This window comes from Myodes glareolus, chromosome 11 (genome assembly GCF_982192425.1).
Source record: "Myodes glareolus chromosome 11, mMyoGla1.1, whole genome shotgun sequence".
Classification (NCBI taxonomy): Eukaryota; Metazoa; Chordata; class Mammalia; order Rodentia; family Cricetidae; genus Myodes; species Myodes glareolus.
Genome location: NC_142036.1, coordinates 49,103,290 through 49,130,562, shown reverse-complemented (window position 1 = coordinate 49,130,562; position 27,273 = coordinate 49,103,290). Strand labels below are relative to the sequence as shown.

The window sequence follows — 27,273 nt, the reverse complement described above, 5'->3', positions numbered from 1 at the left end:
AGATAATCAGATGAATCTCAGGCTGTCCTGGAACTCACAAAGTGGCTGACAATGACCTTGAATTTACGTTCCTCCACCTCCTCCACCTCCTGAGTGCTGTGGTTACTGCTCTGTGTCTCCACACCAAATTTATGCTGTGCTGGATCTAACCCAGGGCTGCATCCTTTGGAGGCAAGCACTATGCCAACTGAGCTGGGCATCTCTTCTCTTTTTCTTCCTCTTCCTTCTCCTCCATATTTGCAGTCGGGGTCTCTAGTTGTAGCACAATTGGTCTTGAACTCACATTCCTCCTGTCCCATCCTCCCAGTGCAGGCAGTACAGGGCTGCACTCACCACGCATGGCTTCATGCAATCCTCCCACGGCATTACTCACTTTCTCAGGGCTGGCAGGGCCAGGGTAGGACATGGCATAAGGGCCTTCACCAATCAGTTTAACTCAGTCTCATCGGAAGAGTCAGAGATGGCGGATCTCATGAGCGAGCTAATAAATACTCTCTTGGCGTGAACGTTTCCAAGAGTGCTTGTGTCCCATCTCCTACACCCTGATTCTGGGAGTTGAAGCCATGGCCTCACACATGCTAGACAAGTGCTCTATCACTGAGCTACGACTCCAGCCCCAAGCATCCAAAAAAAAAAAAAAAAATCCCTAGTGTCCCTTAAATGGAAGATTTCAGTTTAACAACGGAGAGGTATAGAGGGCTAGATAATGCTCTTCCCAGTACTTTCACAAGTCACTCTCCAGAACCTGTGACCATGCTGACTTGCACGGGGAAAGGGAACACATAGATGTGATTATTAGGAACCTTGACAGGTAGGTGTTCTTCTGGATTGTCTGGCTAGGTGGTCACTGTGAATCTTAGTAGAGTCAGGCAGGAGAGTCGGAACAGAAAGCTGATGTGATGACAGAAATTTCACTGCCACACTGGAACATGGGAGGGAAGGGGCTCAGATCCAGGAAATCCAGGACGCTAGAGTGTGGTTCTTTAGGTTCAAAGGACCCTTTTCCAGGGGTTGCCTAACATCATCAGAAAGCACAGATACTTGCATTATAATTCGTAACAGTAGCAAAATTATAATTATGAAGTAGCAATGGAAACAGTGGTTGGGGGCCCCCACCACATGAGGGTCGCAGTGTAAGGAGGTTGAGAACCACTGCTAGAGAAGACAGAAAAGACAGGGACGTGGTTCCGCCCTAGCGCTTCCCAGTGACATAGCTTTTTGAAATCCTACCAGACCCGCTAGTTCTGGGCATCTCCCTCCTAGAATTGTTAGATAATCAATTTGTATTGTTTTCAGGTGCTTGATTTGTAACAGAAGCCCTAGGAAATTAAATTGGAAGCTATCTGGAACAGAGAAGCTCCTCCAGCATCTCTTGATTCCCAAGAGAATGGGAAAAGATCTTCACTAACCCCACATCTTCACCAACCCCACATCAGAGAGAATGGGAAAAGATCTTCACTAACCCCACTGATCTCCAAAATATACAAAGAACTCAAGAAATTGGTCATTAAAAGAACAAATAATCCAATAAAAAAAAAGTGGAGTACAGACCTAAACAGAGAACTCTCAACAGAGGAATCTAAAATGGCTGAAAGACACTTAAGGAAATGTTCAACATCCTTAGTCATCAGAAGAATGCAAGTCAAAACAACTCCGAGATTCCATCTTACACCTGTAAGAATGGCCAAGATCAAAAACACTGATGACAACTTATGCTGGAGAGGTTGTGGGGAAAAGGGAACACTTCTGCATTGCTGGTGGGAATGCAAACTGGTACAGCCCCTTTGGATATCAGTGTGGTGATTTCTTAGAAAATTAGGAAACAACCTTCCTCAAGACCCAGTAATACTACTTTTGGGTATATATCCAAAGGATGCTCAATTGTGCCACGAGGACATGTACTCAACTATGTTCACAGCAGCTTTGTTTGTCATAGCCAGAACCTGGAAACAATCTAATTGCCCCTCGACTGAAGAATGGATAAGGGAAATGTGGTACATTTACACAATGGAGTACTACACAGCAGAAAAAAATAACACCTTGAATTTTGCAGGAAAATGGATGAAACTAGAAAACATTATTTTGAGTGAGGTAACCCAGACCCAGAAAGACAATTATCACATGTACTCACTCATAGGTGGTTTTTAAACATAAAGCAAAGAAAGCCAGTCTACAAACCACAATCCCAGAGAACCTAGACAACAATGAGGACACTAAGAGAGATTTACCTAGATCTAATCTACTTGGGAAGTAGAAAGTAGAAAAAGGCAAGATCTCCTGAGTAAATTGGGAGCATGGGGATCTTGGGGGAGGGTTGAAGAGGGGAGGGGAAAGGCAGGGAGGGAAGCAGAGAAAAATGTAGAGGTCAATAAATATCAATAAGGGCTGGAGAGATGGCTCAGCAGTTAAGAGCATTGCCTGCTCTTCCAAAGGTCCTGAGTTCAATTCCCAGCAACCACATGGTGGCTCACAACCATCTGTAATGGGGTCTGGTGCCCTCTTCTGCAAGCATACACACAGATAGAATATTGTATACATAATAAATAAATAAATAAATATTAAAAAGAAACCTATTTTTTTTAAAAAAAATATCAATAAATAAAAAAGAAAAGAAAAGAAAAGAAGAGAAGAGAGTTGCAGTGGTGATGGTGTCTCTTCACAGCAATAGAAACTTGAACTAAAACGGAACTTTGGAGATAGCAACAGACTTGGCTCCTAAGCCCAATGCTCCCCTGGTTACCTGCTTCTTAACAAGTTCAATGGACACCCAAAGTGAGTCTCTGTATTTATGGGTTCTGGGACTGCTCTTGGTTCCCCTGTGGGTCAGGCATGCTTGAGGCCCACCCACCCAGAAGGCCTCTTTTGAGAGTCCTGAATCCCTAAAGGCCAGTGAGGTCCTGGTGGGGACAGTACTTAAAAAACTAAAGCGTGACACCAAGGCTGCCCATCCTGGGCTTGCATTACAGGGCCCAAGGGCAGCGTTCTCAGCTGGTTCTGCACAGGAATTAAAATGTGTGTATGTATACATGATGTACATGTGTAAATCTATGCATATGTATGTGCATATGTGTGTGTCTGAGTGTTGTATGTGCACCACATGCCTGCAGGTGTTTACAGAAACCAGAGTGGTTGGATCCCCTGGTACTGGAGTTACAGATGGTTTTGAGTGAGGGTGCTGGGAACTGAACCTGGGTCCTCTGCAAGAGCAGCCAGTGCTTTCAACTGTTGAGCCATCTCTCCAGCCCTGCACTGGAATTCTTGCCCACCCCCCCACCATGTGAGTTTATCAAGGTTTAGCAACTTTCTTTATTCTGTCCACCCCAGCAGTGACCGCAGTGGGTTCTCTGTAATGCTGTTTGCTTTCTTCTCCGAGTCCAGGGCGCTCCATAGAAATGAAGAGGGCATCTCTTGAGATGCGCCTTTACAATGAAATGGTACGTGAAAAGACTCCGATCTATCTTGGAGACAGCCTCTTGTGTCAGGAGCCAATAGAGCCTGTTTCCTTCCACAGTGCGCCAGTTCATAAAGTGAGAACTGCTCGGATTCTCCATCTCACATTTTCAGAGTTGATATTAAATTCCAGATTTTATATCTTCTGTTGTCCGTTTAGGACAGAGTTATAAATCTGAAGTCTCTCCCCAGCTCATGAGTTTGACAGTGCTCGATAGAAACTTTTATAATCAAGTTCAATACAGACTCATGAATCCCTGCCTGTGAGTTTAGCTTACAACAGCCTTTGTAAATAACATCTTCCAGTCTTGGTGTTTGTCAATATTTGTCATTTTTTAAAAAGGGCAAACTAGAAATACCTTGTAAATGCCTGCCTCCTGGATGGAATTCAGTAAGGGCGAGGTATGACAATATATGTCCATAATCCCAGCACTTGGGAGGCAGAGGCAGGAGGATCCCTACACATCCAAGACCGTTCTGGTATGCGCGGTGAATTTCAGGCCAGCCAGGGATACATACTGAGATCCCGGCTCAAAACTCAGAATTCAATTAGACACCTCCATCGTAGCATTTACAACTGTGGAAGACAGTGGGTGGAGTGGATAGACGGCCACACGTGGAAGACAGCAGGTGGAGTGGATGGATGGCCACACATGGACAACAGTGGGTGAGGGGATGGATGGCCATGTGTGGAAGACAGCGGGTGGAGGGGATGGACGGCCACGTGTGAAAGACAGCAGGTGGAGTAGATGGATGGCCACGTGTGAATGACAGCAGGTGGAGTAGATGGATGGCCACGCGTGGAAGACAGCAGTGGAGGGGATGGATGGCCATGCGTGGACAACAGTGGGTGAGGGGATGGACGGTCACGTCTGCGGTGGCACTAGCACAGCCCACAGGGAGATCACCACTTAGGCCACCATCTGGAGATCTTAAATTCCTCTTTGCTCACCAACATTTACTTTGGTGCTGAGATGGACGCTCAGGTCCTCTACCTTTCTAAACCACCCTTCGTCTAGAAAGAGAGGGGTCCGTTTCATCCCCAAGCCTCCTTTCTATGAGCTCCTTTCCACAGAGCTAGAACTTTTGTTGTTGTTGTTGTTTTGTAAATGGTCAAAGGCATTTTTTATTTATGTAAGTTGGATTCTGGTTTCTCTGCTATCCTAACTATGAAAAGGGACCAGAAGCAACATTCTGTGTGTATCCAGCCACCACTGGAGGGCCATAGCCAATTTGTGCCAGGATCCCTTAAGGACACCCAGGTCTCCAAATCTAAAGGCCCTTAGGTCCCTAAGAAAAGGTCGTAGGATTCATCTGCAAACTACACACATTCCTCTGTGTGCTTTAAGTAAAGTCTGGGTTATTTATAATAAATGCTCTGTAAGTAGTTATATTCTATTACAGGGAATAATGATAAGAGATAAATATATATGTTCAGAACAGATAGAATTTAAAAAATTTCAACCTGAAGTTGTTTGAATCTGTGGGCACAGAACCCATACATACAGAGGACCAATTGTATGTATGTACATATACATATATCGATATATGCCACATAACATTTTATGTATAGCAATATATTATATGCAATATAATATACACATGTCCATACTAAAACAGTAGATATGTGTGGGCATGGTAGACATCAAATTCAGGATAATGGCCTTTCTGAAGGTGAGGGAAGGCCATCTGAGAAACAGGATACCCAGAAAGTATCAAGAAGCTGCTGTTTCATTTTGTTAAACTGAACAGAATTTTTTTTTTGGTTTTAAAAAGAGATTTACTTATAACTTTTATTTTATGTACATGAGTATTCTGCCTGCGTGGATGTATGTGAATTGCTTGCAAGCCTAGTGCCTGCAGAAGCCAGGAGACTGCGATAGTTTTCCCAGAACTGGAATAAAGGAGGGGTGTGATGTGCTGGGAACCAAACCTGGGTCTTTTGCAGGAATAGCAAGTGCTCTTAATTACTGAGCCACCTCTCCATTCCTGTTAAAACAAAGTTTGAACCAGGGTCTAGAGCTGAAGAAATGATCAAAACATCAAAACAAGGGGAAATGATATGACAGTCTGCATGTCATTCAAATTCCACTTGTAGTTTGAGTACTCAGGAGGCCAAGATTGGGCATTGCCATGCGTTAGAGGACAATATGGGCTGCAGAGGTAGCTCTTATCTCAATAAAAATAAAGACGAAACAAAATCCAGTCAAGCACAAGGTGCACACCACTAATCGCAATACTCAGGAGCGAGAGGCACACAGGTCTCTACGAGTTTGAAGCCAGCCTCGTCTACACAAGGAGTTCCTGTCCAGCCAAGATTACATAGAGAGACCCTTTCTCCAAAACCAAAACTCCAAAAATCAAAAAAAGAAAAAAGGCTCCCAAGCAAACCCAGTCAAATCAACCAAACAGAACCCTGCCACCACGACAAAGTGACAAAACAAAACGAAATCCCTGGTGACAGTTTGAATGTAATGGGCCCCCATCAGCTCACAGGGGGTGGCACTATTAGGAGGTGTGGCTTTGTTGAAGTAGGTGTGGCCTTGTTAGAGGAAGTGTGTCACTGTGGGAGCAGGCTTTGAGGTCTCCTATGCTCAAGCTACGCCCCATGTGGGACTCAGTCTTCATTTCTGCTGCCTGCAGATCAAGATGTAGAACCCTCAGCTCCTCCTCCAGCACCATGTCTGCCTGCATGCTGCCATGTTCCACTGTGGGTATAATGGACTGAACCTCTGAACTATAAGCCACCCCATTAAATGTTTTCCTTTGTAAGGGTTGCCGTGGTCCTGATTCTCTTCACAGCAGGAGAAACCCTCAGGTAAATCCCCCTGAATTCAGACGGTTCTTTCACTGTCTCCAGAGTTGCACTGGGGTTCACCGTGGGGACGACAAGACAGGACGCAGAGTCGACAAGGGAAGGCAGATAGAATGTGGCCTCATGCCGGCTTCTGGAAGCTGGTTATTACATTTATACGAGTCTTGTAAGCCGATATGTAAATGCTCACTATGTATACATTACAATGAACTACATTATATTGAAAAAGGGAGTGCACACTTAAAACTCCTCCCACCCAGGTATTTAACGATTGCATTATCCAGAACTTTAGCTTCAGGTACTGAAACAGGACAAAACTCCAAAACTAAACAGCACCTGAGCAAACACAATTTAAGGGAGAAACGGTCTGTCTGGGCTCATGGTTCCAGAGGATTCTCTGCATCATAGTGAGGATGGCATAGTGAGGTGAGACAGGAGAAAACAGCTCACATCATAGCAGGCAGGGAGTGGGAGGGAGTGAGAGAGGAAAGTGAAGAATGAGAGAGAATTTGCCTGGCTTTCTGCCTTTTCCCCCACTTAGTACACCTGGGTTCCTAGCTTACGAACTGGGGCAGTACATATTCAGTGTGTGTCTGCCCTTTGCTATCTTTGTGGAGATGCCCTGGAAGACATCCCCAGAGGTGTGATCTAAATTGTATCGGCATGATAAAAATACTACCCAATGGCCTGTGTAGTACTTTTGTCTTCCCAACTCTGCATTCAATGACATCCGGTCGATAGTCTGACATGGCAAAGATTTGCACCACGAAGATGTGCAGGTGCTACTCATTGGATCTTCATGCCCCCTCCTCTTGAGAGCTTCTTGTTAAACATTATCAGCACACACTGTCTAGAAACCACCTTCTTCAGTGATTCCTTGGCTCATGCTCCCTTGCAACTCCCTGAGCTGTTAAGAGAAACTTGCCCTTCCGTTATGATTGGAAGAGTTGTAAGAAACCATCTGAACAGCTGTGGGAAATAGTAGGCAACTGGGAGGGATTTTCAGGAGAAAGTGTTCTGTTCCCTCACTGGTATTTCCTAGACCTCAAACTATCAAGTGTCTGCTCCTCATTGTTCCCAGTACATTTGTCTCTTGGGGTGTTCTCGTCCTGAATGTCACAGCATCGTCATCTGTCCTCTCAGATCTTGACTTATGTAAAATGAGGTAAAGGCATTGGGGTGCTAGCCTGCAGACACACACACACACACACACACACACACACACACACACACACACACACACTTGTTCACATGCCTACTGGCCAAATTCCTTGCCCATTGGAAAGCATTGCTTTTAGGTTGTGTTCCTGTTCTGGCAGCTTCTGGCCATCTGGAGCTCTGCCTGAGGCAAGTCGGGTCTGGCGTAAGATGGGCTTCCTGTCCTGCACCTCAGCAGTTTCCTGGGGTGAAGAGCTGAGCCACGGTTGTAGGATGCAGCCTTCCAAACAAGGCAGCCGCCCTTTTTGTCAGCCATGCCTGCTTGTGAGAGACTGTTATCAGTGGAGTTGTTGAATGGTGACATTCCCTCAGAGAGGAAGCAGGCAGAGTGTCATTATATCCACAGCGGAGATGTTGGCTTTCCCTTCTATACCTTCAATTCTGTGATCCAATTCTGCCATAACTACAAGTGGCCTCTGGGGTGTGTGCGTGCAGGCAAGAGCATATAGACTGGGAAGGGAGACTCCACCTATGCACCTGTGGTACAGCCATCTTCCATGGTGCGTGAAGACTTCCCTCGGAGCAGCTTTGGTGAACCCATGCTCCTGTAACCAAGCAACCAACCTCTCACCTAGGCTCCATCAGTAAACCCAGTAAGGTCATTGTTTTCCCAGACTGAGCTTCAGTGGAGTCAGAATTTGGTGAGTTTTGGGGACCATATAAGAAAGGGGTAGGTGCCATTTAAGTCTCACCAGGAAGGGGATTCTTGAAACAGCTACAGCCTCAGTTCTAGAAGGGAGGCTGTTCTTGGCCCAAGGACAGAAGCTGGGGGTTGTTCCAGGAGCCCAGAGACCACGCTCCTAAAGCTGTCACTATGGCCTGTCAGGGCTTGAAGATATTGATTTTTTTTTCTCTCTCTTCAAAATCTTTTCTAAGCCATTTCAGAAATAAGCTCCATGAAAACCCTGTGCTAAATATCCACGAGCACGAGGTAGGTTAAGTATATTCTATTTTAAGAAGGAAAATTATGAATCAGTAAAAACCATCTTTCCTTTGGAACCTTGTGCCATAATAACGTAACCACAGCCGCTGCCGCTGCCACCACCACCACGACCACCACCACCGCCACCTTCTCTACCCCACCACCGACAGCAACAGCCTAAATTGCAAGCAGTTATGTTGTAAGGCTCATGCAGTCCCTGGGAAAATTCCCTTCTGTGATTTATGTCTGCAATGAAAAGGAGAGCAGGATTCTTCTAGATAGAATCAACTGTTCTACTCGTGGCTTAGGATAAAAACAGTGAATAGATTTTGTGACTCTGTAGTACTGCATTTGAAATACTTTAGGCGGAGGGAAGGGGATGGGAGAGGACCCAAGGAGCGGGAAGATGACCAAGACAGTAATGCAGACGAGACACGGGAAGAGTCTGAACGCAGGGTATCCTGAAGTGTGACCGCGGAAAGCAGCGTCTTTACCTTGGGCTCCTGTTGGAGAGCATGGTTTTTAAGATGCTTGTGCTCTGAAAAGATTACAGAGGTCAAGTTAAAAACCATGTTGTAGAATAGCAGTCACACAGGAAAAGGTCAAGGCAATCAGAATTCAGCACACAACCTTGTGGTGCATAAAACAAATTCAACCAGAGGTCTAAGTACATACAAAATAAGACTATGGAAGAAAACTCATTAAAAATAATCAGTGGCTATATTTGGATCTAAGCTTACAGGCAGCTTCTGTTTCCTTTATACATTTATTGTGCGTGTGTTCATTTACGAATTACACCTTTATTTTCTTTATTGCTTCAAAGCCTTACACAATGAACTGTTACGACTTTGACAAATAAACTCCCACCTAATTTTGTTTATTGACCGATCAATTGTGCTACATATTTAACTGTGGAGCTTAGTCATACTAATCACAGACTCTACCACGAGCTACAGGCCTAGCCTCAAGCACAAACTACACATATCACACACACACACACACACACACACACACACACACACACTAAAGAAACCCAGTAAAGTGGTATATGTCTGAAATCTCAGTCCTCGGGAGGCTGAGGCAGAAGGATTACGAGTTAAGCATTCTCTTTTCCCCTCAAATTCTTATGCTGAAACCTAATCGCCTGTGCTGTGGTATTAGGCACCAGCGCTGCTGGGATGTAATTAGGTAGGGGTCAGAACACTGGTGAAAGGAATTGGTCCTTTTACAAGAGGCCAGACAGCTGCCTTCTATGCAAAGACACCATGAGAAGATGCCGTCCCTATGCTGGAATGTGGGCCATCACCAGACATCCTGGCACATTGACTTGAGACTTCCCAGCTCCCAGACTTCTACTGTTTGTGCGCCATCCAGTCTATGCTAATTTGTTACAGCAACCTGAGTTGACCAAATACTACCGATTGTACTTGAAATGACCTTTGGTGGTCACAGGCTCTTTTTATTCCAATCTTAATTACCAATATGCTTTTCAAGACCACACAACTTATGTATGTGTTGTATATAATGTGAATATAGAATATGTATTATATATTTGCTACAGAGTGACAACAAATTGGGTTAAAGGTGCCGGAGGTTCAAAGAGGCCTTACTGAAGGCAAGCACGGAGAGCCGCCACAAGCAAAGTCACTGCCGGTAGTTAAAGTGTTAACAGACCTAGTGGTAGAACTGTTGGAGATGGGCAAGATGCACAAAGAGCTTGGCCAAGGCCCAAAGCTAGGTCGGGACAAATGGCAGTTCAGAGTAGGTCAAGTCAATAGGGGAATACATTGAGCTGTAGCTCTGGGAACAGGAACTGGAAGATCGGGGTGGGTGCTCTGTAGCCCTGGCTGTCCTGGAACTCACTCTGTAGACCAGTCTGGCCTTGAACTCAGAGGTCTGCCTGCTGCCACCTCCCAAGTGCTGGGATTAAAGCCATGTGCCACTAAGCATGACTTTCCTCTTTCTGTTTTTACGAATGGGATGTTGACTGGTTTTTGGATTGCAAAGGAAAGTTGACTGAGATCTTTAGCCTGAATTTGTTGTAATTTTTAAATTTGATATCACTTATCTCAAATGTAGTATTATATTTCACCAGAGATGAATGTCTCTAACCAAGAGCCCAAAGCCAAACAAGAGCAGTCTTTTAAAAAATAATTATGTGTATGGTGTTTTGTCTGCATGCGTGTCTGTGTGCCACGTTCTGCCTGGTTCCTGCAGAGGCCAGAAGAGGCCATCAGAGTTATAGATGGTTTTTAGCAAACATGTGGGTTCCAGGACATGAGCCCAGGTTCTCTGTAAGGGTAGCTAGTGTGCTTAACCACTGAGCCATCGCTTTAGCCCCAAGAACAATCTGTTTGTCTTGTCTTTTCTTCCTTCCTTCCTTCTTTTCTTCCTTTCCTTCCTTCCTTCCTTCCTTCCTTCCTTCCTTCCTTCCTTCCTTCCTTCCTTCCTTCCTTCCTTCTTGTGAGACAGGTTCTCACTGTTACTGAAGAAAGCTTCACACTCCTGGGTTGAAGTGATCCTCACGACCTCAGCCTTCAAGATGGAACTAAAGGCACACAGTGCCAGGCAGCTGGGATTAAAGCCACCACTGAGATGGCTCTGGTTTTACATTTATTTGTATTTCTATTAAATTTTGTTATATTTGTTTATCTGTTCATTTGCTTACATATATGTGTGTGCGGGTGAGTGCACACATGTGGATGTCAGAGGACAACTTGCAGTAATCAGTTCTCTCATTTCATCATGTGGATCCCAGGGATTGAACTCAAGACCTTAACCTTGGCAGCAGGCATCTTTTCCTGCTGAGCCATCTTGCTGGCCTGGCTATGTTTCCTCCCATCCCACTACTTTACTGAAGTCTGTTGATGTATTACAAGTGATATTTAATATTTCCATCTCGATGGGTTTGGAGAATAGTACACCCACGTGAAAGCACCACCTCTACCAAGATCGTAAATTTCAATTCTAACTTTTTTTTACATAGACCATGCATAATATTTCTATGTGTTCCATTTAACTTCTTGTTTCATGTGGCTTCTACTTTAGCTCCTTAATTGTACTTATAGGGTTTATTTTATCCCTGTGTTCTGTCCGGTTCCTTGGCTTTCCAGGGCAATAACTGTTCCAGCCAGGAGCTAACGTTCCCTGGGCTCTAGCTTCTCCTCTGACATTAAGTATCTGTGAGTGTCCAAGGCTAGACCCTGATGTCAGTCACCTCCCCAAGGGTTTCATATGCTTCCTCCCACTGGTCTGGTTTCCTGGAGTCCTCCTGTCTTCCTTCTATAGTGTCTCCAGCATGGATTCAGGAAAAGGACCAAGCTACCTTGCTAAATCACCAACCTGTTAGAGACTGCAAGTCTCTTCCTGGCTCTGGGGATTCTGATATGAGCTATTTAACTCCATATTCCCTCTATATTGTTCAGGTTTTTCATCCATCACAGTTTAGTGTGTGTGTGTTCATGCGTGCGTGTGTGTGGTGGGGGTCAGCTTCATTTCTTTTAGGTTCTTGGGAAGGCAGAAACATCATGGAGGCGGGCATGTATGGTAGAGGGAACTGCTTGCCTCATGGTAACCAGAGAGAAAGAGAAGGGGGAGGGAGAAGAAGGGGCTACCCTTTGGAGACACACAGTGACCTACTGCTTGACAAAGGCTATACTATCTAATTTCCAGTCTACTAACGGATTAATCCAGGATGAAGTCAGCGCTCTCACGATCCCGTCATCTCTCAATGATTGTATCCATGAGCCTTCAACATGTAAGCCAGAGGATACTTCATTATCCTTGGTAGGTGGGGGGAAATCTGGAATTAAAAGTTGCCAGATCTGAGTAGTTCTCCATCTTAATGGGTCACTTCAGTTCATTCACACTTGACTCCTGGCCATGGAGCTTTAAGAGGCAAAGACTCTGGGAGGAGAATGCCATTTGCAGGGTGCCAGAGGCCATCCAGAGCTGAAGGCATTGGAAGAAAGCAGCAGGTGCAAAAGGAAGGTTCAAACCTTCTCCCCTTTCTTTCAGAAAGCAGAAGACCTTCAGGTCACACCCTGAGACATTTGCTTCACAGATCTGGGGAGAGACCCAGGAGTCCACTTCTCCGGTGCTGGGAGTTCATAGACCCCATTCCCTTGAGGACCACATTGGGACCAGATGTGGGAGAGCTAATGAGGAAGTGTGTGTGAAGAATGTCAAGGAGAGAACTCAGGGAGATGGGGAAGACTACATGTGAAACCCTAAAGAAGGAGATGTTAGAGAGTCAGGAAGGTTCCAGAGCCTACCATGACTAGAGGCTTGATCATTTCCCATAAGGCCACTCTAACCTCTCACACCTTTTGTGAGTTCAGAAATCCCTAAGACTGTCTTCGAGGCTCAGTAATTTGCTAGAAGACCCATTGAATTTGTGAGCGATCGTTCATTTGTGGTCACAGTTTATTACAGAGGAGCCAAGGGGAAAGTGGCTGAGCCACAATCTCCAGCTGTCGGGACAACTCTAAGCAGGCTGAAAGGAGGAGATGGCATAGTTACCTGGGGCATAGAAGGTGATGAAAATATGACACAAGTTGAACTGCAAAGAATATTGGGCTTCTGAGAACCGTTTACGGAAGCCAGATACCCACCTTAAAATACAATGGGTACCTAAATATCATATCACCACTGTCGTAATATCTGCCACAGAAATTGACGAGCGGGGTCAATAGTCTTCAAGGGGTGGTGGACTTGAGAGCCACAGCAGTGTTGGCAGACGGCAAAGTCTTAGAGCAGCCGTCTTGTTCTGAAGATTTTGTGTTTGATGATGCCTGAAGAAAATACGAAATTCCCTCAGCTGTCCAAAGGACAGAGTGAGGACAATTGATCAAAAACAAAAACTCCAGACCTTTCCCCAGTATCCCTATTCAGCATAAGCAATCTTCATTGTCCATATCAGTGAAGGAATCGTCTGATGGTTTCTGGACCTTATGGGATGGGAGGCGAAGATCCCAGTCAGAAACCTGATGCTAAGACTCTATAAATACATGGCATTGAATTCTTCCTTCCTTCCTTCCTTCCTTCCTTCCTTCCTTCCTTCCTTCCTTCTTTCTTTCTTTCTTTTTTTGTCTATTTTGAACGGGCAAGTTCTTCTGTAACAACAAAAATCTGCTAATGGAAGGAACACAGAAGGTAGAGACCAGGGAAGTTCCTAAGTTTCCCCAGCAGACAGGACACGCTTCTCTCCTGGCATCGACACGTGACATGTCATGGAGTCCTGCCAAGCAGGGATGCTCTCCTGAAGTGCCACCCCGAGACATGCTGTTGCCCTTTCTGGTATGGCTGTTCCTGCCTACAGCACTTGTTACCCTCCTCTTCACTGAAGACCCTCGGGCAAAAACAGATTGCCTCCCAAGAGCAAGGGTAAAGTGTGTTCTGGGTCAAGGTTAAATGATTAGTTTCTAATGAGTTAATTGAACTCAGGAGGGCTCTTCCAGTCACAATCACAGGCTATAACAGAGGAGGCGACAGATTCAAACCAGCCAGGGGGAGGACAGAAAGGCCAGTTTCCCACTATTGGGACTGATCAATTAATTGTGTCTGCTGTGAGTGTGTGTGTGTGCATGCGTGCGTATATACGTGTGTGCGTGTGCGTGTGTGTGTGTGTGTGTGTGTGTGTGTATGTGTGTGTGAAGGGGCAGAGAGGGAGGCAGAGGAACTGAGAGGGTCATGGCCTGTGTGTGGAGATCAGAAGATGACTTTGGGGAGCCAGTTCTCCTCTTCTACCTTGCTGAAGCAGGGTCTTCAACCACGTTTCATCTTGCTGTAGGAGTGTGAAGATTATCGACTCGGCCACTGCATCTGTTTTTTATGTTCTGGGGACTGAAGCGGGTTGTTAGACTTGTGCTCCTACCCGCTGTGCCATCTTCCCGGCCCCTCCGTTAAATTCTTTGCTGAATAGTACAGGCCTCTAGACTACAATCCCAGCTACTCACGAGGCCGAGGTAGGAGGATTGCCAAATTCAAGCTCTGCCTGGGCTACAGAGGGAGTTCAAGGCCAGAGTGGAAAATTTAGTGAGACCCTAACTTGGAACAAATAATACAAAAGAACAGGCGGAGGATGTGTTCTCAATGTATAAGGCCCTGGATTCCAATACCAATTCTATCAAAGTTACCATCTGCATAGGTATAAAGAGTGTTAGACAGTAGTGTGGCGCTGAGAAAGGTCAGCCAGGTAGAAAGGGATCCTTGAATCAGACTTACCCTTTAGGAGTCCTGGGTCTCAAAGGTGGCATACATTAGTTTGCATTAGTGCCTTTCACTGCCTGCATGCGTCTTTTTTACATCACTATAATGACCTATCAGAGGCAGGCCAGTTTATAATGGAAGGGGGTTAGTTTCAATCTATGCTTCTGGGAGTGCAGGGAATTTTGTCTAGTGACTATGTTTTTTTCTTTTTTGAAACAGGCTCTCAAGTAGCCCACACACTAGCCTTGAAATTGCTATGTAGCTGAGGATGATTTTGAACTCTTGATCTTTTTGCCTCTACTTCAGATTGCAGGCATGCGACACTGTGTCTGGCAATGATGATGACCTTCTTGCTGACAGAGTCATGAAGTCGTGAAGCATTGCGAAGCATTGCAGGACATTGCATGGAAAGAGACAGAAAGTGGACGTGTGTGTGTGTGAGTGTGTGTGTGTGTGTGTGTGTGTGTGTGTAGCTGTGCCTGGCCTGGAACTCCTTGTGCAGAGCAGGTAAAAACCCTGCAGCCATCCTCCTGTCTCTGCAGGGATTGCGGGCATGTGCCACCACGCCTTGCTTCGATCCCTTTTAGTCATATTTTTAATTGAAAATTACAGTTTGTTTGACTTATTTCTTGAGTGGGTCTGCATATGCTGAGGTGTCTGCATGGAGCGAAGTCAGAAGGCAGCTTGCTGGAGTTGGTCTTCTACCGTGCTAGCCCTTGGGATGCGATGCAACTCAGGTCGTCAGGCTTGTTGGCAAGCATCTTTAGCTGCTGAGCCTCCGCACTGGCCGCCAGGATTCATTCACAGGGAAGTACTAGAATGACGTCAATCTTAATCACCTTTCAAAGACCCCACCTATATTAATCTCACAGTTGGATTTCGTTTCTGCCTTCCTTCACAGAGCTTCATTTCAGCCTGAGTTCGGATACAAACCATATTGAAATTCCAGCACCCCTCATGCACACTCTGCTAGTGTGTGAGGTGGGTGGGTGAAGAGTAGCAGGCTGGGCAGTGACCAGCCAGCGTGTCGTGTCCTCCCCCCCCCCCAGCAGGAGACCACAGGGCGTCTACACGGCTGTTGTGCCCCTAGAGCTAGGAAGAGGAAGTGCATCTAGGGCGAGGGCAGAGTTGGCCTGTTAGCCTTCCTCCGCAGTGCACTGCGGGTCTCCTTTGAGATGACTCTCTCTAACCTTGACCCTGTTTCTTGAAAAGAGGGAGGTGAAGGTTCCCAAATACACCAGGGTGAGGGGTTAGTCTAGGGGCTGTCGTATTACCAGGAATTTGAGGCAATATATAGAGGGAACAAAGCGGCTGAAGCCAGGATGCGGTGGCTAGATTGCTAGATGGACTTTCATGAGAGGAAGTCTCTACCATGGCTTCCTTCCGTTGGGGTTGCTACTCTCTGGGGATCCCAGGCAGCTTGGCCTCAGCCTGAGGAGTTCTCACAGGTTTGGCCCAGAAGGGCTCCCTTCTGCACCGCTGGCTGAAGTGAAGCCCAGGGCAGTGAAGCTCGAAACTCGCCTTGCAGAGATAGTTCAAGGCCTGTCTAGCTTTCCCCGCAGGTTGCTCAGGCAAGAAACCGGGTGGCAGAAACTGAGACCATACAGAAAGAAAGTGTGAAGCCGAGAGCACTCGTGTGGAACCAGGAAGATGGCTCAAAAGAGGATGCGAGGGTGGTTGTGTGTGCAGTCCGAACTCCCGGCACCAGCTCAAGTGTTTTCCCCCCCACAGCTGAGCCTGTCCCCAGGGTGTAGACTGGTTCCAGTTTTCACTCATTTTCACTGACTTTTGGTGCTTTCATCTCCGGTGACTAAATACCAGCCCAGAGGACCGTTCAGCCTGCTTTTGGCTGGAGGCTAAGGACGCAGGGCTTAGGGGTGCAGTTCAGTGGAAGAGTGCTTGCCTCGCTTGAGTGAGAGTCGGGGTTTGCTCCCCAGCACCAACACAGCTATCAGGCCTGCTCTCCCCATGCTGTCCTTGTGTTCTTCCTTCTCAATAAAAAGGAGTGAGTTTAGTAGCCATGCACGTCTCAGGACATTGTCCCCTGGGGGACATGATGACGGCTAAGGAGGTCCTGGGGTTCAGCTCCCAGCACCTATGTTGGACGGCTCACAGCTGAATCTAACTCCAGCTCCAGGGGATCTTGCACCTGCTCTGGACTCCAGGGGGCACCAACATGTTGCCCTTTGCACTTTTCTGTGAATTCCCACACCCGATTTAGGCGCGCGCGCGCGCTTTCCTGACTCGAGCCCACGAGAATGGATGACTGCCCTAAGGGTTGAAGCACAAAGACACAAGAGACCTGCTCATTTACCAAAGAGTAAATGGCCACTTTATTAAACTCAAGTTGGGTATATATATTAGTGGGCAAAGGGGGCAAAAGGGCAAGGCCCCCTCCCATCAGGAGCAGTGGGAGAGGAGGGCAGGTGCCCAGCGCCCAAGGCCAGAATCAGCTGCTGGAGACAGGTGTGGCAGGCGTATAGGGCCTGCAGCTGGAACCTTGTTTACAGGTGGAATTACCATAACAAAAGACGGCCAAGTTCTTTCTAAGCTATACCCTCAGGCCGGTGCTAGTGCAGAATCTCCAGGGAGCCAGAGGTCAAACGCCACAAAAAAGGGAAAAAGACCTGGGTACCTACACCAACACCCATACACACGTGTACATTCTTACACACAGCTACACATAGTTAAAAATAAAGGCCCCCCCCCCCAGTGTCGCTAGGTAAGACTAAACTGATAGTTTCTGCATATTGTCACGGCAGAAGGGAAAGCAGAGTGAACCTCAGGCAGAAGCATGTTCAAAACTGCCTCCTCCCGCCCGACCTAAAGCCTCGGTTTCTGCTGCTTGCTGATTTCTTGGGTATAAATACTTTACTTTGGTTGACTTCAAAATGCCCTCTGATGGGCGTGCAACAGTTGCCTCCAGAGCTGGTCGGACTTGGTCACAACAGTGTACATTGTCTAAATTATGAGCATTTTGGGGCAGGGGTGGGTTTCTAGGGGGGTTACACTGAGCCTGCAGTGTATCCATGAATCGGCATGTGTGTGCAGAACTTGAGAGAGATGTCTCCCTCTTTCTCCACCTACCAGGAGAGTGAATCCTAGCCTGGGCTCCTGGAAGGAGAACCCAAGCTGCTCACTGCTCACTAACCTCTTGACCCCTCTGAGGGTCACAGAAGTGTCACTTCAAAGAGGCGAGGTTGCCTGGCGACCACTCAAAAGGACCTTTAGCAGCAGTGGTGAAATCAGAAGATGGGAAGGGAGAAAAACTCCCAGGTTAAACGGGCGTGGATGGAGGTGAAGAGAATTTCTGAAGCAGGCTGGGGGGGGGCAGGAAGAAGCTGGTGACCTCTAGAGAGCAAGCCCTGGAAAACGAAAGGACTGGAATAGTGTGGTTACTGCCAGGCAGTCGGGAAACAGTCTTAAAACGGGGGTGGGGAGGAGAAGGGGTCGGGATGGAGGGGGGGTGGAGAGTGGGGGGATGGGGGGCAGGGGGCACCAACTCAGCTATCTAGTGAGACATGCAGACAGCATCCGAGGGCATTTTAGATAAGATGTGGAGACCATGGCAAGCTGGAAGCTCACAGCCTGCAGGAAGACATTGGATGCTTTTCTCCCCACTTCCTTTTTATTTTTGAGACCCAGTCTCATGAAGCCCAGGCTTAACTTACCTCCGACTTACTTTGTAGCCAAGGATGACTTTGAACTCAGGCTCTTTCCTCTTCTATCTTCCCAGGGCTGGGACTATAGACCTGAGTTGACACATCTAGTTTGAAGACTGTTTTTTAAAAATTTTGTTTTTTGACATTAGAACAGAAGCAAATAGGTCTGCGGTTTAGTTGCAGGTCTCTACTAAGTGAGTGGTCACAAAGTATCTGTTCAAGGGGTTTATTATTATTATTATTATTATTATAGCAGCAATAATTAGGGAATATGAAGCAGCACTTCACTGTTTAGCCTAGAGTGGCTCTCTAATGAGTTCCTTCTGCATTAGCATCCGGGTACTGGGGTTATAGTCTCGAATCATTATGCCCAGTGCCTGCTCCCTCCCCCTATACCACCTCACCTGAAGTACCATGGTGCAGGGGAGGGTGAGTACTGGCCTCCATGTGTTTAAGGCATAGGCAGCAAGGGATGAATTTTCTCCACCAAATTTTGATTAATAAAGGAATGAATTCTTTTTTCATATCTTGCTTGCAGTTTCCCCTCCCTCTTCTCCTCCAGGTCCCTCCCCCTTCCTCCCTACCTCCCTCTACCTACTTCCTCTTCTGCCATCTACTCCTCTGTTTCTTTTCAGAAAAGGGCAGCTCTCCTGTGGCCATCAATAAAGCATGGCATACCAATTTTCAGTAAGACTAGGCACCTCCCCTCATATTAAAGCTGGATAAAGCAACCCAGTATGAGGAATAGGGTCCCAAAAGCTGGCGAAAGAGACAGAGACAGCCTCTGCTCCCACTATCGGGAGTCCCACAGGAAGGTCAAGTTATACAACTATCACACACGTGCAGAGTGCCTAGGTCAGTCCCATGCCGGCTCCCTCGTTGTCCATTCAGTCTCTGTGAGCCCTTATGAGCCCAGGATAGCTGATTCTGTGGGTTTTCTTGTGTACATCAAATTTTAAAACAATAATCAAACTAAATTTAGCCTACCCGTTCCCAGTCACACAGTCTTGCTATGTAGAGCAGGTTGGCCTTGAATTCATGATCCTTTTGTGGTGTGGGAGAATTATCTGTATTCTGCCAACCATATATTTTAATAAAACGCTGATTGGCCAGGCAGGAAGTATAGGTGGGTCAACCAGACAGGAAGTAGAGGCGGGGCGATGAGAACAGGAGTATTCCAGGAAGGAGGAAGTCCCTCTGCCATTCCTGTGCAGACCACTGAAGAGGCAGCATGTAACCTGCCCAGCTGAGAAAGGTACGGAGCCATGTGCTAACATAGATAATGATAATGGATTAATGTAAGTTACAAGGACTAATAAGGAGCCTGACCTAATGGGCCAATCAGCTTTATAACTTATAGAGTTCTCTGTGTGATTAATTTTCTTTGGGGCTTGCCGGTTGTGGGGTACTGGGCGGGACAGATACCCCAACAAGCCGGCCCTCATGCTACACTTTTGCTTTAGCTTCTAAGTGCTGGAATTACGGGTCTGCACCACCATGCCTGGCTCAGTATGCTTTTTATTATCACCACGTGCTTGCCATTCTGATTGATATATTCCTTCTTGCAAAACAAAACACAACAAAACATCTGTTGTTGGTCTAGATTCCAAATAATTGCCACTGCCATTGCTAAGATTTACCAGTGCACACATACGCGTGCACATCTATACGTTTCAAGTGAATCCCTTTAAATAACTGTGAGCTGGCACTGCGCTCTGCACAGAGGTTAATATGGAGAATTAACCCCTCTTTCAAGTGTTTCATCAACAGCATTTGTTTCCAGAGTTAGAAGCTAATGATATGAATCCCCTCAGTTCCAAGCTCTGGGGAAACCACAGTGCCGACATTTAAGGAGCAGATTCCAAATCAACAATGCTTACACGGGATTGCAAGTGGAGAAACAGGTTCCCAGTTCCCCCAAGTTCTGTTGTTCTGTGCGACCATTGCCGGAACTTAGAAGGGCCATCTAAAATGCCTTGTTTCCATCAGGGCCTGGATGCCTGTTCAAATCAGCATGCTGGGCCTGCTATGGGGTACATGTCTGTGATACCAGTACTCAGGAGGCAGAGGCAGGAGGATCAAGAGCTCAAGGCTGGTCTTGGCTATACGCTGAATTCCCAGTCGGTCTTTCTGAAATCTTGTCTTAAACTGAACAGCAAAAAACAAGGGGGCTGGGGGGGGGTGGTTTGGCCCAGCAGCACTTACCACCCTTGCAGAGGACCCAGATCTGGTTCCCAGAGTCCACATGGCAGCGAGCAGTCAACTGCAGCTCCATTTCCAGGGGACGTGGCCCCTGTGGAATCTTGCACTCGTATGGTGTGCCTACACTTGCAAGCAAACACAAAACGTAAATAAAATAAATAATAAATAGATCTTAAACAGCTGCAGCAACAAAATCAAATATAAATCACTGTGTCCAATAATGCTAATGTTTACTGCCACAGCCGTTTTCTCCAACTGTGACCGAGGGAGAATCTCAGAAGCTTACCAATGACAATAGAAATCAATGGTGACTTTTCTGGTAAAGCTACCTTAGCCAAAATTTCTGACTGCAGAGATATCTGAATGAGTATGGCTAGGTTTATTAAACTGGTGTTTATCAGCATGAACAACAACATGCTAAGATCAATTTTGACATTTACTTTAAGACACAAAAATAGAAATTGTAGTAATTAATGCTTTGACAAAGGTATGTGGTGTGTGGGGTGTGTGGGGTCCAGTGTTGAAAAGTACTGAGGTAATTAAAACACGAATCCATCATTTTCGTTTTTGCATTTTCACACAGTTTTTACTGGCACAGACATATACATATAGACGCATGTATACAAAGCTCGATAAGAGAAAATGGTGTTGTCTGTGTTCTTCTCCTGGCCGTTGTTATTATTGTGGTTTGTTGTAAGACGGCTGCTGACAGTTGATACAAAGAGAAAGAGCTGCTAAGGATCTTCTGTGTGCAGTCTCTGGTGTGCCTTAACCCTCAGTCTACCTCAGTCTCTCAAGTGGGGACTCCAGCAGCAGGAGTTCCTGATTCTCTGGTGTGGGCTTCATGCCGGCAGAGGGTGCCGACCATGACTGCCTAATGGCCTGGCTTTGCAGTGATTGTGGAAGTCTCGGTTTTACAAGTGTGAGCCTGTGGTCAAGGAGTGAGTGAGTCTTACACCCACTTGTAAATGAGAACATCCAGGGGCCTGGCAGTCTGCATGGTGTCTGAAGCTTCCCCAGAACAAAGGCCTGACTTTGGGCGGAAGGGAGGAACTGGCTTTGCTCTTCTGCTGGTTCCCGGTTCTTGCCAGAACATGACATTGTGGTTCCATACTGGGCAGGCTTTGCAGAATGGGGAGATGAGTGTTTTAGGGTTTCCATCGATGTGGTGAAATACCATGAGCAAAGCAGCTTGGGGAGGAAAGGGTCTATTTGGTTTCGGCTTCCATAGCACTGTTTATCACCGAAGAAAGTCAGGACAGGAACTCAAACAGGGCAGGAACCTGCAGGTAGGAACTGCGGCAGAGGGCATGGAGGAGTGTTGTTTATTGGCTTGCTCCTCATGGCTGCTCATCCTGTTTTGTTTTTGCAATTGTATTTTTTATTGGAAAACAAATAAACAATTTGGAATGGATTTGTGACAAATTGAGCCATAAGCAGACTTTCTTTAAATGGATCAACAAAGTTTAAAAAACAAGCAATAAAAGAAAATGTCTCTGGTACAATAAGCATCAGCGGTATGGAAAAAACAATAATGTACAAGTACCTGGACAAAACGCGTTTTGCAGGAGAGCAACTTTGAGTACATGTTGTTGACTATCTGCAGTCCAAGTGGAGTTTCAACTCCACGCTTCAACCACAACATGCTGACAGTTCCTAAAAACCACTCTAGAAAAAGGAATAACCCAGATGTTCCCCCATTTGACCAACTCCATCTAAGTTCAGGCGCGCAGAAGGGCTTGATGTAGCCAGAGTAAGCCACATGCAATTTTCCAAACTAAGGTTTAAGGACAAGGTGGGTAAGATAAGGGAAGGAAACAAGGAGGAATGAAGTCCTCATTGCTAGACATACATATTTTGTTAACAGTAGGGGGGAAGCCTTTTACAGATAAGTCACAAACAAAGAAAAGGCAAACAAACAATTGTGTCCAAGGCACTTAACACAGTCTGTCCAACATCTTCACTTTGCTGCCATCATTTGTACAAAGGCTTCTTGGTTCCCCTGACCACCGCCATCGAAATCTGCTTCCCCAATCATTTGATCAACTTCTCCACCTGCTAGCTTCTCTCCAAGGTTAGCCATCACAGCTGAAGCTGCGTTAATACAGCCGTGGCCATCCTTGTCAAACACGCGGAAAGCTTCCCTAATTCCTTCCTCACTGTCTGTGTCTTTCATTTTTCTTGCTGTTGTTGTCAGAAATTCAAGGAAGTCAGTTGTGTTCTTACCGTCTCCGTCTACATCACGAATCATGTCCTGTAGCTCTGCTTCTGCCCGAGAGACCTCATCACAGTCCCTGCCTGGTTGTTACAGTTCCATCACCATCTTTGTCAGATAGTGAAAAAAACTTCTTTGAGTTTCTCAGTCTGCTTGTCAGTCAGTTGGTCATCCATGCTGGAAGGCTTACCAGCTTCTGAGACTGAACCACACAACCTCTTGACATGTTCACTCCACTCCAACTCCTGTTTTCTTATAGAAAATCTAGGACAGACTGATAGACAGAAGACAGGGCTCTGGCAGCGACAAAAGCCCGAGCTGGCAGTACTGGGTGTCCACCCAGAGATGGCTCAGGCAGGGGTTTTGGTCATCACCCCTTTGCCTCATTCAGTCAGGTGTCTGACCCTTTGCCTCATTCAGTCAGGTGTCTGAAGCCATCACGTGCCTGGGAGAGCAGGTGGCAGCATGGAGACACTCCAACAGCAGCGGATTTCTTGGAAGCTGTTAAAGTTATTGATTTAAGTCCTGACAGGCTCAAGGGCACTCAGAGAGTCTCTCAAAGAGAAATCAAACTGTTTCCCCAGGTGACTCCTGATTTTTACTCAGGCAGAGGTCTAAATCTATTGAGGTGAAAGCAACTGGGTCTCACCTCTGGAACAATCTGGGGAGACCTATAAAGTTTATTGATTTGACTTACTTAACTTACCCTGGCTAATACTAAAACAACTAGACCCATCAATCAGACCCCTCGAGAGAGCGATTACAGGGTGGATTGATTCCTTCTCAGAGGTGACAGTTAAGGGGAGTTCTCTAAGGGTGTCAGGACAGTACCTTGTGTCCCTTCGCCTAACACGGTGACCTTCTAGAGCACTGCATCAGGGAAGCCACCTCTCTGGAAGGCAGCCAGGAGTTCTCTGGAAAGAGGCTGCAGTGGCCTCTTTGGATGCAGAGAGCCACACGGCCGCATGGGGGAGAGGTGTGGGAAGCTGCCAGATTTCGCTTGCCAGGGAAAGAGAAGAAAAAACCGTCACCACAGGGTAAGGAAGGAGGGTGGATGCAGAGGGGCAGGCAGCCAAGATGACTGAGCAGTACAATGGCCTTGAAGTCCCAAGCCGGGCCTGCCAGAGGACGCCTCGCAGACCTGCATCAGCTTTAACGCAAGGGACTTGCAGCGGGAGTCATTCTCTGGCTCACTGTGTTTTCTTGCCTCAAGAAGCAAGGTATGCAACTACCCAGGGTTACCTGCAGACTCGTTGGAGGGATCAGATGTTTCCATCTCAATGACATGCGATCCGAGTCCTTGGATGATACCATCCAATTAGTGGCATTGTAAGTGCAGTGGGGACTCAGGAGAAAGGTACCTTGTGAGAACTCAAAGGCTAGGGAAGGTTCCAGAGAGGTCAGACTAGTTCAAGAAGAACATGGGAGAACTGATGAGCAAATCCATCTTCCAGAAACATGGTATCCAAACCAGGCATGATAGTATATGCCTGCTTGTAATCCTAGCCCTTGGGAGGCTGAGCAAGTGCCCATGGCCAGCATGGGCTACACATGGAGACCTTGTCTCAATAAAGGGAAGGGAGGGAAAGAAGAAGGAAGGAGATAATTACTGTGCAATTTGACACCCAAGTTTATAAAGATGGGTGCTGGGATTATATTTCAGTTGGTAGAGTGCTTGCCTAGCTTGCATGAAGCCCTAGGTTCCATTCTCAGTATGGTAGTCAGACTTTATTTGAACTCCCAGCCCCCAAATAATGACATGGAGACTTATTATTAATTATGAAAGGTTGGCCTTTAGCTTAGGCTTGCCCCACTAGCTCTTATCACTTAAAAACTTGTTCCTATTAATCTACGTTCTGCCACATGGCTCTTTACTTCTCCTCCAATCTGTGCTTCTGACTCTCTCCAGGTTTTGCTGGTTAATGCCTCAAGACTAGCTTTAGTCCCCGAGTTCCTCTCTTTGCCCAAATGTCCCGCATAACCTCTCCTGTCTAGCTATTCGCTCTTGAGCATTTTATTAAACCAATCACAATGACACAACTTCACACAGTGTATGAACATCCCACAACACAGCACCACATGATCGTAGCAGTAACACTTGTAATCCCAGCACTCAATGAGGTGCAGGCAGGAGAATTGAAGTTCAAGGCAATTCTTGGCTATAGGGAGTTTGAGGTCAGCCTGGGATACATGAGCCCCCATCTCAAAAACAAACAAACAAGCAGACAGAGAGACAAAAAAAAAATACTTAATGGTCATATATAGACTGGTTGGTTAATTACGGGAGGCTCAGAACCAGGTTTGGGTTTAAATCTGGTCTCTACCAATCCTTATCTATATGAGTTAGTAAATTAATGTCTGCAGGACTTAAACTCCCCATCTCCAAAACAGGGACAATGATACCTAATAATAATATTTAATACCTTTCTTTCTCGCTTTTCTATTGCTAACTTGAATAGGGAAGAGGAATCACAATTAAGAAAATGCCTTCATCAGATTGGCCAATGGGCAAGCCTGTGGGGTATATTCACAATGAATGGGTACACGTGGGCTCAGCCTATGGGGGCAGTGCCATCCCTGGGCTGGTAGTCCTGAGTTCTATAAGAAAGCAGGCTGAGCAAGCCACGAAGAAGAGCAAACCAAAAAGCAGCGTTGCTCCATGGCTTTGGTTTCTATCTCCAGGTTCTTGACTTGAGTTCCTGCCCAGATTTCCCCTTAGGGATGGACCGTGACCAGAGAGCTGTAAACTGAAATAACCCTTTGTTTCCTAAATTGTTTTTGGACATGGTGTTTTATTCCAGCAACAGGAACTAACCAAGACAGGCAGTATTAATAATAGCACTGATCTAAGAATGTCAGCAGTAGTAGCACCTGATAATAGAGCCCGCAACGAAAAGCAGTGTAATGCTTGAATGAGTCTGGCGCTTACAGAGCCCTCGGCACAGCATCTGGCACACAGGAAGCTTTTGGTAAATGCTAGTCACCGCCGGCACTGTCCTTCCTGTGAACGGTAATAAAGACAGTGTTCTTATTCCTGCCAAGCTGAGGAGTGCACAGGCTTCTTAGGGACTTCCTGAACAATGAGTCAAAGGTAAGCAGAGGGTATCCATCCTGGAGAGGGCGTGGAGGGAACGATTTCCATGTTGGAAGATGCTCCATGGACTTTCTATGTTCTTGCTTTGTTTTCTCAGGCCTGGGCACTCTCCCTCCTCCCTCTCTTCCTTTTGGAGTTCATCCAATGTCTGTTCGTCATGAGGGCTTTCCTTATAGCTCCAGCCACAGGCACTGTCTTCCACTTAACCTGTCACCCTCGCCTCTTCTTAGGCCACAGTTAGAGGGCTGACTCGGGCTACTGAACCTCCTGCAGGGCAGGCTGTGCCTCTCTCCCAGCCGCTTGTGCATTTCCCACAAACAGAGACAGGGTCTAGCACACACTCTGTAGTCTGGAGCCGAGACTGCAGACCTGGTGCTTAACCACAGATGGAGGTTCTCTGTGCGCTCCCCTTCTCTCCCTGATGTAGCATGAACTCTGCTTGGTCTGAATAAGAAAAACCTGGAGTCAGGTATCCAGAGCAAAAGCTGAAAGTTAGAGAAGCAGAGCAGCCAGCCACTAGAGAGTTCTTAACCTCTACAAGCTCTCAGAAGAAACAGACGATCCTGTCCCCATGAATCCTCAGATTGAATGCCTCTCTCAATGATACCTTGGACCCTGTCTCCTCCTGCCTCATAGTCCTCTCTGGTCTAGCCATATCACTTCCTAGTGCTAAGATTAAAAGTGTGAGCACCACGGCTTGGCTCTGTTTTTCTTTTAGATCCATTCAACTGTAGCCTAGGGTGACCTTGAACTCACAGACTCTTATCTCCAGAGTACTGGGATTAAAGGTGTGTGCCACTATGACTTGGCCTCTAGGGCTAACTAGTGTGGCTGGCTCTGCACTCTGATCTTCAGGCAAGATTTATTTGTTTAAGTCCAAACAAAATATCACCATATTTACTCTGTTCCCATCAGGCCTCTGCCTGTTGCTCACTTCCTGGAACCCAGGAGTCTTGGCTCTTTTGACCTCTGTGCTCTTCCCAGGTTGCCAGTGTGGCACCCCTGGGTGGGAGCCCTATCAGCAGGAAGGTGGAGCTTCATGGATGAAGGAAGGGGAATAGCTGCCCCACCCCCAGGCATAGCCTTAGATCAATTTCTGGTCTCTTTTACGCTGCACCCAGAGAGCTGCCACCCTGGTGCCAAATGGGCTTTAGTAAGTTTCCATTTGAGAAATTTGAGACCCAGTCAACCCCGGTAGCTGAGACAGATTGGGAAACCTCACTAGGAGGCAGAGAAGGGCACGCCTTGTCCTCCTGTGGTTTCCCTCCAGGGCTGGGAGTTCCACCTAAATCATTTTTTGTATCCTTGTTTTTTCAAAGTCACCCGTGGGAAGCAGATTAGTGGAACCATTTCCGTTCCTCCCACTGCTCACTTTTGTTCTCCAAAGTGGGCACAGGCGAGATTAGCCTGGAGATATATGGTCTGAAGATTACAGCGGCCCAGCTCTGAGAAAGGAGGTGGCTATAGGAATGGGAAACACCTCCG

The 27,273-nt window shown here is 46.6% G+C and overlaps 1 long non-coding RNA gene and 1 pseudogene across 1 annotated transcript in view; one reads left to right on the top strand and one right to left on the bottom strand.

The window, feature by feature from the left end:
- The first annotated feature begins 19,392 nt into the window (after positions 1 to 19,392).
- LOC125387805 (uncharacterized) overlaps positions 19,393 to 27,273 on the top strand; it is a 53,469-nt gene continuing 45,588 nt past the window's right edge. The window contains exon 1 of the long non-coding RNA XR_015739225.1: positions 19,393 to 19,532. This is a non-coding gene — a long non-coding RNA (uncharacterized LOC125387805). The remainder of the gene's footprint in view (positions 19,533 to 27,273) is intronic.
- LOC125387804 (calmodulin pseudogene) lies at positions 20,898 to 26,635 on the bottom strand (annotated as a pseudogene).